We start from the raw sequence: 12256 nt of genomic DNA on the forward strand, positions 1-12256 counted from the left end.
CTGGGTTTCCACCCTGGAACCAGAACTCTCATTCATATCCCCCATCTAATCAAATACCCCAACTAACTCAAATAACTAAACAGTCTAACCCCTTATTCTTTATTTTCTTATTGAGAACTAAAGCTAACTACACCTCCGACTGCAACAATAGTGACCACCTTATCAATCTCTGATTAGAACACCATCGGGACTACACCAGAACCGAGATAACCCTCAAAGCAGTATCCTGATCGGTACTTTCCGCTTACTTCCCACCAGAGAAACCGAACCCTCTGACACAAAAGGCAGAAAAGAGTCAAGTCCTCTGGGTACCGTCTTATCCCGCGCCGCATGACTCTCTCCAGCCACCGCAGACGAACTGGGCATAGGCACCGCTATGCAAGACGCTCTGGCCTGTACAGTGTCTTGTCTCTGTCTCTCTTTCAGAGCGTAACAGTCAGCCCTCCAATGCCCTTCCTTATGGCAAAAGATTCCGACGGTAAGGACGTATGAGTTGGTCCCTGAGGCGTACCGCCAACGTTTTCGGGCGTGGGGGAAAGCAGAAACAGACGCACCTAGAATTTGGCCGTGATTTGACGACCCATTTTGGCCGCTGGTGTTCGGCATTAAGAGTGGAGACGTTTGAGGAGTTAAGCGAATTGATGGTGCTGGAACAGTTCAAAAAATTCGATACGTGAGGATATTGCCACACACATCAGTGGGCAAAAAGTGAAAACCGTTTCGGAAGTGGTTGCCTTGGCCGACGACTGTGTTAACACACAAGCGGAGGTTTAGGGAACTGGGCGTTGGTGCCGAGGGCCCGGGGGTTATCCAGCTTACCGGTCAGTTGATTCAGACGGTAGGGATCGTGGCAGGCGAAGTGAGGAGAGGGTCTGCAGCTTTTGCCATAAGGAAGGGAAGCCTTCCCGGTCCACCGAACCGACTGCCATCTTCCCACTTCTGATCAAGTCCAGTCCACACTGCTGCAGAGCCAGTCTTGCCTCTTTAGTCTGGGCCCGCCACATTTCCACCACCAACTGCTTCTCCATCTCAGTTTATCATGCTCCAGCTGTAACACAAGCATCTCCCTCTGCTGCTCAAACGTCAGGCCACTGGTTGCCATATAGAGCAGAGCCGGAGACAAATCGACCGTATCAGGTTGGCTTTGTTCAGCTGTCAAAACACCCATCTCACTCAATTTATCTTTTAATACCCTCTTTACAGTATCCTTCAACCCCTTATCTGAAATAATGATCTCATAATGAGCTGCAATTTTTAATAGCTGCTCCTTTGTACACCCACCGAATCCCTCTTCTGATGGGGCTGTAATAAATGCACCTACGTCCGCCATGTTACACAACAAGTGACTATCTAGTGCCCACAGGGTCGAGAAGAGCGCAAATCCCCCCTAACCAACCTGCCTACCCCGGTCTGACCGATCTCACGCGTCCCTAACGTCTTCATGCAGTTAGTGGCGGGTATTTACCAATAGTACGGAAAGACCACCGGCAATTGGCAACCCCCCCCCCCCCCCCCCGAGACTATGGCGTGCTCCCGAGCAGTTGCTCTAACGTTTACTGCAGCACTATCCACGAAAAAACAAATATCTTAATTTGTATTTTTTTCCCTTTTTATTATATTTTTTACGAAAAAAGAACAAACTCACAAACCCAAGGGGGTCCCGCCGCTAAACCTACCCGGGATTGTGCTCTCACACCCACTATTTGGCACCGCTGCTAAAACCCTCCTGAACTGCCCAAATTATAACCCAATTACAACCCTAACAACCCGTGTGTCTCCTCAGTAGTGCACAGCTTCCGACAACCAACCGTCCCGGTGTCCGCTGTCTCTAACACAAACAACGCAGCTCACGCACTAGCCAACTCAACAACTTACCGCGCGCACCTCCGGACGAGCCCCCACTTGTCCCGACCCGGCTCTTAGGCCACGACAAAGACGAAGGAGACACCGGGTTGTTTACAAGAGTAACAGTCTTTTTTCCTCATTCCTCATGATGGAGGGTTCAGCCACCCCGACGGCTGCTGTTGACAGATCTTAAATGCGGTTGCGATGACGCTCCGCCTCCTCCGCACCTGCAACACATGAAAGACCTGGCAACCCCGCCTCCAGCCAGAGGGGCGTCACAAGGAATAAAAGGAATATTTTATTACCCACCTCCCACTGGAATAGTTATTACCCCGTCTGGATAAGGCGTTCAAGTCGGGGCGACCGCAGGCTTCTGAGGTCTATTAAAGACATCGAACACGTGGACTTTCTACAGTTAAGCTTCAACATGTGGTTTGTAAAGTTCCTTGAGTGCTTTTTTAAGGCGCTATACAAATAAAATGTATTACTACTTTGTATCTGATTAATCAATCGAAAGAACTTATTCTGAATTTGTAACAAAAACAAGCACACAGGTCACAACATCCTTCAAGGTATGAAACACAATAGAACAAGCAACCCCCCCCCTCCCCTCCCCAAAAAGAAAACCCAGCAGATGCCTTCCAGTGTGCTACAAATGAGTCATGGCATACATGAATCCATTGAGTTATATTAAATCCAGTTACTGGTTTCTCAACAGCTTGGACATTAGTAATTGGATTTATTTAGAATTCCAGACAAACAGACAGATGGGCAAACAGACTGAGGCCACGTTTACACATAGCTGGGTATTTACAGAAACGAATATTTCTGCCCCTTCGTTTTCAAAAATAACGTCGTACACACAAGTTCGTTTTCAAAAAAGTTTCTGTTTATATGAACCCGCATACATACGCCCCCAGGCGCCATCATAACTATGCCAAACCTGTAGTCGGCAGTGTAACGAGAAGGATAAAGACATGCAAACCAATCAGAATTCTCAAGACTCGAGACCTCCGAGGAGTATCCTCATGTCAAGGAGGAAATAACTCGGGCGCACCTGACAACGAAAATGAAGGCAGTCGACACTGGACGTAGGAGCCAGTGTTGCCAGGTCCGTGGTTTTCCCGCGGAATTGGGCTACTTTTGAAGTGTTGCCGCAGGTTGAATTTGTTGTCCGCTGGTTCGGGTAGACCTATTTTGCATGTAAATTACATGAATATCTTTTAATAAAAATCCATATTTTAAATGAAATAATTTATTTATACACAAATCCTACCAAACTGACTCCAGATCAGCATGTACACATATGGACATTGGACACGTCCACATACACACACTTTAAAAGCAGTGTATATGGTTTGGCACGGGCATATTTTGAGTTCTGATATTGGGCTGGTTTTGTCACAGACCTGGCAACCCTGGTAGGAGCGGCCAAACTAACTGTAAACATAGGACGCTCACATGACGTGAAGCATTTTTAGTCGCAGACTGTGACGTTTGACAACCTAAAACTCCGTTTGACCTAGTTCACACGCAAACACAAAAACTGAGTTTTCAGAAATCTCCACTTTGGCCGGAGTTTTTAGAAATGATCGTTGAAAAGAGTTAAAACCTCCGTTTTTGTGTAAATGAAAGGCCAAAACGCATGAAAATATATGCGTTTTCCCATCGTGTAAACGGGGTCTGAGGCGCCTCCCGATTTCACTGCAGCGGGTAAATGGATGAAACCCTATGCGGCTTCACGGAAAAACAACTTTGGTAGTTGCTGAGTAAATCAATAAGCTGAATTCTTCTTCTAGCTTTTAAAGAGCCATTGTTTAGAATTAAATGATATTGAACAAATATAATCTAATGTTTTCATTGGTGTACAATCCCTCTGAAACTAAGAATCGTTGCGTTTTCATTAGCTTAGAATGAGTCCATCATCTCCACCATGTTAGATGTAGGCTACATTTATCAGAACCATATGAACAATCAGGATCCCTCATTTAGCTCAAATGTACTGCCGATATACACTACCGTTCAAAAGTTTGGGGTCACCCAGACAATTTCGTGTTTTCCGTGAAAACTCACTTTTATTTATCAAATGAGTTGCAAAATGTATAGAAAATATAGTCAAGACATTGACAAGGTTAGAAATAATGATTTTTATTTGAAGTATTAATTTTTTTCTTCAAACTTTTTTTCAAGCTGTCCGTGGGTTTGTTTTGGCATCAAGATGCGGGGAAAGCATGCGAGTGCGTTCGAGGTAGAGGATGAAAAAGCACTAAATAAAACGCGAGGACAGGCTGTGCCAAAAGACGTCCCCCGGCTCACGATAATAAGAGTAACACCGACAGGCAGTGTGTGTATTGTGGATTTGCATTTGTGAGGCAACACAGAGGCTGGAGGCTCCGACATCCCAAAAACACAGCTCGCCACAGCCTCCCGCCACCCACTTTCGCTTCGTGTCAATGTTGTCACGAGGCGGACGTCGCAAAACCTTCACAGAGAAGTCCAATATTTGAACATTTCGCTCATCTGGCTGAGAGCGGGGGACTGATTCCCAGACAGAAAAAATACAGACACTAGGCTGCCAAATGTTTCACTGCTGCTGTGGGAAACATGCACTTGAATAAAATTGCTTTTTTCAACTCGCTGCTCTGCTAAAATCTCATTATGTACATGAGTATTCTTGCCTTTATTTTAATGCATGAAGCTGAACAATGACTTGGGAGTATTTCAGTATCTTACATTCTGAAGTTTCAAGGCTCCTTAACAACTATTTTCAAGTCATGTACACAATCACACTTTATGAATGTCGTTAATCAACCTTGATATTGTCATGTATAGTGTTGTCGTTATTGTTGTATTTTGCATAAATCGCTAAATTCTGATAAGAAAACATTCTTGCAAGATTATAGTTGAAATGCAGCGTTATACCTGTCGCCCAACACACATCACAATGTAACTCCACGCAACGTTAGCCGTTAGCTCTATTGTTGAGCAGTTTACGGCTATTGTTAACCAGCTTTTCCCCTGTTGATTGCCACACAGGATTCACTGATTAATTCCGTCTGTCGCCGTTGATTGGCGTCACCGAAGATGGTGGTATGAGAAGGCTTGATAAGAATTATCATCGATAATATTTAGGAATCAGTTCAGCCCTCGAGTATTTTTGATTAAACAGTCCCACACTACCAAAAAAAGTTAAAAGAGAAAAATGACATTTTGAGAATAAATATGAAGAGAAATATAAGTGCCCGCTCCAACACCTTGATACTTCTTACACCTGAAATGTGGTTGGCCAGCGATGTGGGGTGTTGATGAACAGGTTTTTTCACACGATGCTTGTGAGTATCGTGTGAAAAAAAGTGTTGTATGGGGGAAAATATGTCTTCGACTGCACTGAGAATAGACACGGACCTCGTCTGTCTCTGCCTATGTCACTCAGCTGCTGGTGCGCTTGTTTAACCCTTGTGTTGCCTTAGGGTCATTTTGACCCGAATCAATATTACACCCTCCCCCCGCCTTTGGGTCATTTTGACCCGATTCAATGTTTCACCCTCCTGTTACCTTTATATTTACTAACATATTTTACCCTTTGGGTTCAATTTGACGCCAGCAATTAAAACCTCCAGAAAATTATTAGAATTAATATTGTTTTCCAAGTTTAAGTGTGAGGCACTTTATGTTTGTTTGTTGACTACCGAAAGAACACCGACATTAAACATTGAATGGGGTCAAATTAATCCTAAGGCGGGGGAGGGTGTAATATTGATTCGGGTCAAAATGACCCTAAGGCAACACAAGGGTTAAACAAACAAGAGCAAAATAAATACTGACCCGAATGCTGCTCGAAATGAAAAACAAACATTTTTATATTATATTGCATTGTTATTGTGTTAGTTTGTTAAACTACGAGCCTATGAACTACATATATTTAAAAACTTGAATATGCTGCGCTGCCGACCCCAGATCCCCGGGTCCCGTCGGCGGCGCCAATTACCCCTTCCCCCGTCTCCATCCCGGCCGGTCCCAGTTCCCCGTTCCCCGTCCCGGCGGGATTCAGCTCCCCCGTGATTGGCAACCAGATCAGCAGCAGCCGACGCTGCTCTCATAAAAGGAGCAGTTGAGAGTGGAGTGGGGAGAGTGAGCAGCGATGCCATCGTGCGGTCTGCTGGAAAATAAAGTATGTTGTCAAATATCCCGGTATTGGCGTCGAATCTCTGGTGCTTTGGGGGGGAATCCATGGGTGACGGCCATGGAGTCGTTACAATATATATAGTGGTTTCTTCCGAAGTTGGCTCACAAACTTTAATGCCAGCTAGTATCGTGTTTCACGGCGTCTGCACAAAGACAATATTCATGTAAATCGAGGAAGTCGCAGACAGCAAAAACTGCTGCCTGATCTCGGCAGGACTTTTTGAAATGCTCCGCTGGCTCTGACGTCTCCGTAGCGGTTAAACAGAAATAATAATTGGGTTTTGGAGGATCTAACGAGCACTAAGAGTTTATTATTTATTCACAGATAACGTTAAATCAGTTTGACTGAGGGTTCAAATTTCATAACTTAATATTTTAATTAAACTTTAACGTTGAACTATAGTGCTGTCTTTCTACTTTTGACTGAATTGTTTGCAATTACATGTGTAATATAACTATATATACATACAAATATATATATACACACATATGTATATACTGTATATAACATATTTATATCTAATCTAAATATTTATTAACAATATAAAATAGATATTTATTTATATTTACACAAACCCTGGAAAAAAGCAGGGTTGTCATATTTTGTTTGACTGTAAAAAATAATTTACAGTGAATAATTGGAGTAAACTCATAAACAAGAACAGCTGATGTGGTGACGTCAAGTCAGCTGCTGTTCCAATCGCAGAAAGACCGTCCTCCCGTCCTTCAGAGTCTGGACTCCCAAGACCAGACTCCAAAAGAACACAAGTCTGTACACAGTGTACTTTGAAGTGAGAAACGTCTCTTATCCCCTCATTTATCGAGCTCCTCTTCTATGAAATCAGCTCCACCTTCAGTCCTGGAGGCAGACGGTCACCTCGTGTAGAGTAGACTGAAGACTTTCCTCTTGATAGTCTTATAGTTAGGGCTGAATCAGGTTCTATATGCTGATAGGCTGCTGGGGGACATTTAGGATACACTGAGCACCTCTCTCCTCTTCTCTCTCTCCTCATGGACATTTAGGATACACTGAGCTCCTCTCTCCTCTTCTCTCTCTCCTCATGGACATTTAGGATACACTGAGCACCTCTCTCCTCTTCTCTCTCTCCTCATGGACATTTAGGATACACTGAGCACCTCTCTCCTCTTCTCTCTCTCCTCATGGACATTTAGGATACACTGAGCTCCTCTCCTCTCTTCTCTCTCCTCATGGACATTTAGGATACACTGAGCTCCTCTCCTCTTTTCTCTCTCCTCATGGACATTTAGGATACATTGAGCACCTCTCTCCTCTTCTCTCTCTCCTTATGGATGAATTTTCATCTCTCCATCTCACATTACTAACTCTGCATCCTCCCCAGAGTCGTTGTGCCTTCACGTCTCATAGGGTCCATTGGACCTGTGTCTGATGCCATGGCCCTGCTGAATGGATAAATAAAATGACCACCTTGTTATGCCGGGTTCAGACCATCAGACGATATCAGGCGCATCATTGTTTTCGTTATGGTTCCCAGAAGTCGCCGTGCCGAGCGCCTCCCTCTGTTAGGTTTTGGATCATGTGTTTTCAATTTGTATTAAAGAATGTAAGCCCTATGAATTATTGTTTACTCCAAAGGGTTGTAATTATTAGAAGAAGATTAATAATTACAATCATATTATTGCTGTGTTGTTTATTCTGTACCGGTCACCCTGAGAGCAAAAGGTTCCAGGGTTACATCTGGTTAATAAGCAGACACAGGAACAAGGTTTTGTTTCAGGTCTCCCCACATAACTCACCCTAACCCACACCACACAGGACTCAAGGTCATGAAGCATCACTGATAAGAGACCTCATCCTGTTTTGTGTAACCACTTGTTTCAATAAAAGGACTGTCGGGGGAGAACTGAGCCAGAGTGTTTTGGAGACGTGTGAAGGCACAGCTCAACTCTCTCCTTGCAGCAAGTAAAACTACGAGCTCGAGTCTGTCATCTGTGGTCATTGGAGTTGGTCTGGTAATTGAACGAGCGGGGCTTTATCTTTAAGGTGAAAACCCCACATTAATTGGTCCTTCGAGCCGGATCCCAACACATCGTCAACGGAAAAAAGGGAGGGGAAGACACGCCGAAGTCTGTCGACAGCCAGGGTCTTAGCTGATCCTGTCAAAGTCCCGGGACGTGAATTCGTGGCCGGGCCGGTGTCTTTATTGTCCAACCTCCTTCTTTCCTGAGACGATTGACGGGATCCAGATCCAACCAGTGACCTCAGATAACAGGTAAGGAAAGGTTTCTCCACCTAAAGGAGGTTTGATAGAGGTTTCTCCACCTAAAGGAGGTAAAGGTTTCTCCACCTAAAGGAGGTAAAGGTTTCTCCACCTAAAGGAGGTAGTGGTTTCTCCACCCAAAGGAGGTAAAGGTTTCTCCACCTAAAGGAGGTAAAGGTTTATCCACACCTAAAGGTTTATCCACCTAAAGGACGTGAAGGTTTATCCACCTAAGGGCGTAGAGGTTTCTCCACCCAAAGGAGGTTTGATAGAGGTTTCTCCACCTAAAGGACGTAAAGGTTACTCCACTAAAGGGCAAAGCTCCACTGGTTAAGGGCAAGGACTCATTAACATATAAGACTGAGTCGGGATGATTTACACTCCCAGTGAAAAGCTTTATGGGTAATTGAGCAATTTTGTGTTACAGACTGGGCGTATTGTAATTCTTCATAGCCAATAGAGGGACTAAATAGAGTTGAAACATAAACTGAAGAAATACCACCATATAATTGTGAATGAATGTCGAATGCAAGTGAATGAATGTTTTTGATAAAATTGTGCATGGCTTGAGACGGAGAGTGATACTGCGGGATAACTGATACAAAGCTCCACACACTACACGCTGCCAAGCACAACCTCACACGCCAACGCTGATTGGTTTAGCGAAAGACATATTTTACTTTAAAATACTGATAACTAATACTGAGAAACAAAGAGGTAACTCAGCTTAACACTGCAATAATACAAGAGCAGAAACGTAAACACTGCGAGTGACAGACCCAGCTGTCCGCTGGTGCGCGGCTCCGCAAAAAGCACGCGCCTTCACAGAACGAGCAGCCCCTCCCTTCCCCACTTAGCTGCGCGCGCCGTTTTTCACCCTGCACGCACCCAGAGCGAGACAATAACAGAGCAGAGAGCAGGACAGAGCAAGAACAGTGACGGAAGAATTCCTTTTGAAGATAACTATTAATTAGTAGAGTGTGCGACCATCTTTTACTTTTTTAAATGTTGTTTTAAATAAATGCATTGTTTTGTTTTCTTTAAATTAATTGATCAATTGCCCGGCTAGCTCAGTCGGTAGAGCATGAGACTCTTAATCTCAGGGTTGTGGGTTATTCATTTTTAAATTGATCCTTTTAATTTTTTATAGTTATCTATTTTATATTTTTATTATGAGTTTTCCTCAGTCTTAAAGATTGGTTGAGAGAGCCAATCAAACTATAGAGCAAACAGCAGCATTTGTAGAAACAGCAGAGGGGGATGAGCAGGAGGTGTTTGTTGTAGGGGGAGGGGGAGCAAGAGGACGGGGAGGTCATAAAAGAGGCCGAGATAAGGGCGGCAACAGAGGACGCCAGGGAGGAGGAAATGAGCATGGTAAATTCCTGTGTTACAGATGCAGACAAGAAGGGCATATGGCCAGGGACTGTAAAGAAAACAGACCCGAGGGAGGTGATGGTCAGGTTAGGACTCAGATGAGAAAGATCACAGAAACCCGTGACAAAGAGACAGATGATGCAGTTCTTAGGTTTGACTAATTACTGCGGATCATGGGTCGCAGATCATGCCACCTTAACACAACCATTGTTGGACACAATCTACACTGACGACATGACCATGACGAGAAAGATACAATGGACACCAGGGGCAGATAACGCTTTCGAGGCTACGAAACGTTGCCTCGTGGGCTCATCTGTCCTGGCATTACCCGAGTATGACAAACCATTAGAACAGTATCCTGTGATGACCTATGAGAAGACTGCAGTGGGTGAGAAAGGGTCCCCAGAAGAGGGGGACTACACCACTTATTTGAACATTGGGAAAACCTATTAGACCCAACCCCGTTTAAAATTGATCAAAGTAGTTCACACCTATCAGGTGTGAAAAGGGGGATTTGTAGAAATGGATTAATAGAAAATAGGTCATATATAGATACTTTAGAATTATAGTGCAACACTGAGCACATTGGCCCTGTGTTGACCCCCCTCACACACACACACACACATACACTGGCCCTTTGTAAATATCCTGGGAACGACCTTCTCGCCACAGTTCGTCCCATCCCGAAAGAGATAAGACTATCTTAAGACTCCCCAGCCCGGGAGAGAATTTTCAAAAAGCAACAAGTGAATCATGTCTTTGTCCCGCACAGGAACTCTTGAAGCAGAATTAATTAACCCCATATTCACTGAAATGAGAAACAACATGCACACACTACTGATGGCTGGAGAAGGAAGACCTGGGTGGGGCATAGAGGGTTGGACTACACCCTGTGATCCAATGAGGCTCCTAAGTCTAAACTACGGGCCGCCTCCTACTTATTATGCGCACCCAATCACAAATGCTCTTAAAGACTGTATATGCAAAACTAATCTTTTGGAATTTCAGTCTGTCAGGAATCGAGCGAGCAGAGGCCCTTCCTACAGACCCGAGTACACGTATTCAGCAAAGCAGCGGAAGGGAAAGACATACCAGTGTACACAGACAGCCAATCTCCACGTGTTCGGAGCCCAATGGGCTCGCAGAGGAATGAAGATATCAACAGGAAAGTCTGTCATCCACACACACCTACTGACTAACCTTTTAAAAGCAAACTCTTGCTCCCAGCAAGCTTGTACAACACAGCTGCCCATTTGAGTCATGGGCCATGCCATGTCTCAACAGGAGGGATGGTACGGATGATAAACATGCATTTACATACATACAATTACACAAAATTTTCCAAAAACTTTTGTAGAGCGTGTATGATATGTTGCAGACATAATGCACAAGGAAATGAAAGACCAATGAGAGGGACATTTCCTTCCCCCTCACACCCAGTCCAATATTTGAACATGGACTTTATTGAAACATACATGAGAATTACGCCCACTCCGCAGGGGGTGTCACCTTTTGAAATAGTGACAGGGAGGCAGTTTAGACTACCAATTATAGACACTATAAGAGAGGTAGATGAGGCGGGGGCGGAGAACACACTAGCTGACTGGATGAGCCGTCTTTTTAAAAGTAACGAGATCGCTCGAACAAATAACCTGCCAGACATCTCTGCTCCCCTCCAGAACACCCGTGTGGAGCCAGAGGACCAGGTCCTCATCAAGGTGGTGAAAAGAAAACATTGGCACCATCCACGCTGGGAAGGTCCATTCACCGTCTTGCTGACTACTCCAACGTCGTTAAAAATTGCAGAGCGGAACACCTGGATACATCAGAGCCACTGCAAGAAGGTAATACCTCTCCAGGCAGACGACGGGATTGTGGTGTGAAGTCCGGTTACAAAGGGTGGTGGTTCGTTTAGGGCCACTAATCTCAACCCGGTGAAGAAATCAACTGAGCCACATCCATTAAGAAAATGCTTGGTCAGGTGTTACTTGCAGTGGCCACAGGTGCTGCGACCCTAGAGGTCGTAGGACTGCTGAACTCTGACGAACTGCAGTCGAGGCAGAAAAGATGGACACATCTGAAAAACGACCCCTGGGGTCGGGACAGCGAAGAAGAGAAACAACCACGACTGAAGAATAAATGGTTTTCGTATATGCATAAGTTGCCTGCAAGTTATGGGAAACGAATTGCTATGTGTGTTCTGTGTTGCCTATTTCCTCTGACCAGGTGACCCTCCATGGCAAAGTGATGAGCAGATTGCAGGCTAAATGTTTTGCATCCATGGCAGGGGGAGGTTACGATATCACCCCCCCACGCTCCAGGTTTGAGAAATGGGATATGTGAAGCCGAATTTTGGGTAAACTGGAACCATACTGTTAGAGGGAAATCTATTCCACAGCGGCTGATCATGCGAGGCAAGGAGCAACATCCAATGTGTATAACAAGTTAACCAGGTCTGAATATGAGAAAAACACAGTACAAAGCTAAAAAATGAAAAACAGGAGGGAATGTTAGGTTTTGGATCATGTGTTTTCAATTTGTATTAAAGAATGTAAGCCCTATGAATTATTGTTTACTCCACAGGGTTGTAATTATTAGAAGAAGATTAA

At 44.5% G+C, this 12256-nt stretch overlaps 1 long non-coding RNA gene across 1 annotated transcript; it reads left to right on the top strand.

Moving 5' to 3' along the window:
• The first annotated feature begins 7582 nt into the window (after nucleotides 1-7582).
• On the top strand, nucleotides 7583-8560 carry LOC130196209 (uncharacterized). Its single transcript, XR_008832206.1, has 3 exons — nucleotides 7583-8292; nucleotides 8323-8447; nucleotides 8545-8560. It is a non-coding gene; the product is annotated as an uncharacterized LOC130196209 (long non-coding RNA).
• The last annotated feature ends 3696 nt before the right edge of the window (nucleotides 8561-12256 follow it).

Source organism: Pseudoliparis swirei, chromosome 7 (assembly GCF_029220125.1).
Source record: "Pseudoliparis swirei isolate HS2019 ecotype Mariana Trench chromosome 7, NWPU_hadal_v1, whole genome shotgun sequence".
NCBI classification, from domain to species: domain Eukaryota; kingdom Metazoa; phylum Chordata; class Actinopteri; order Perciformes; family Liparidae; genus Pseudoliparis; species Pseudoliparis swirei.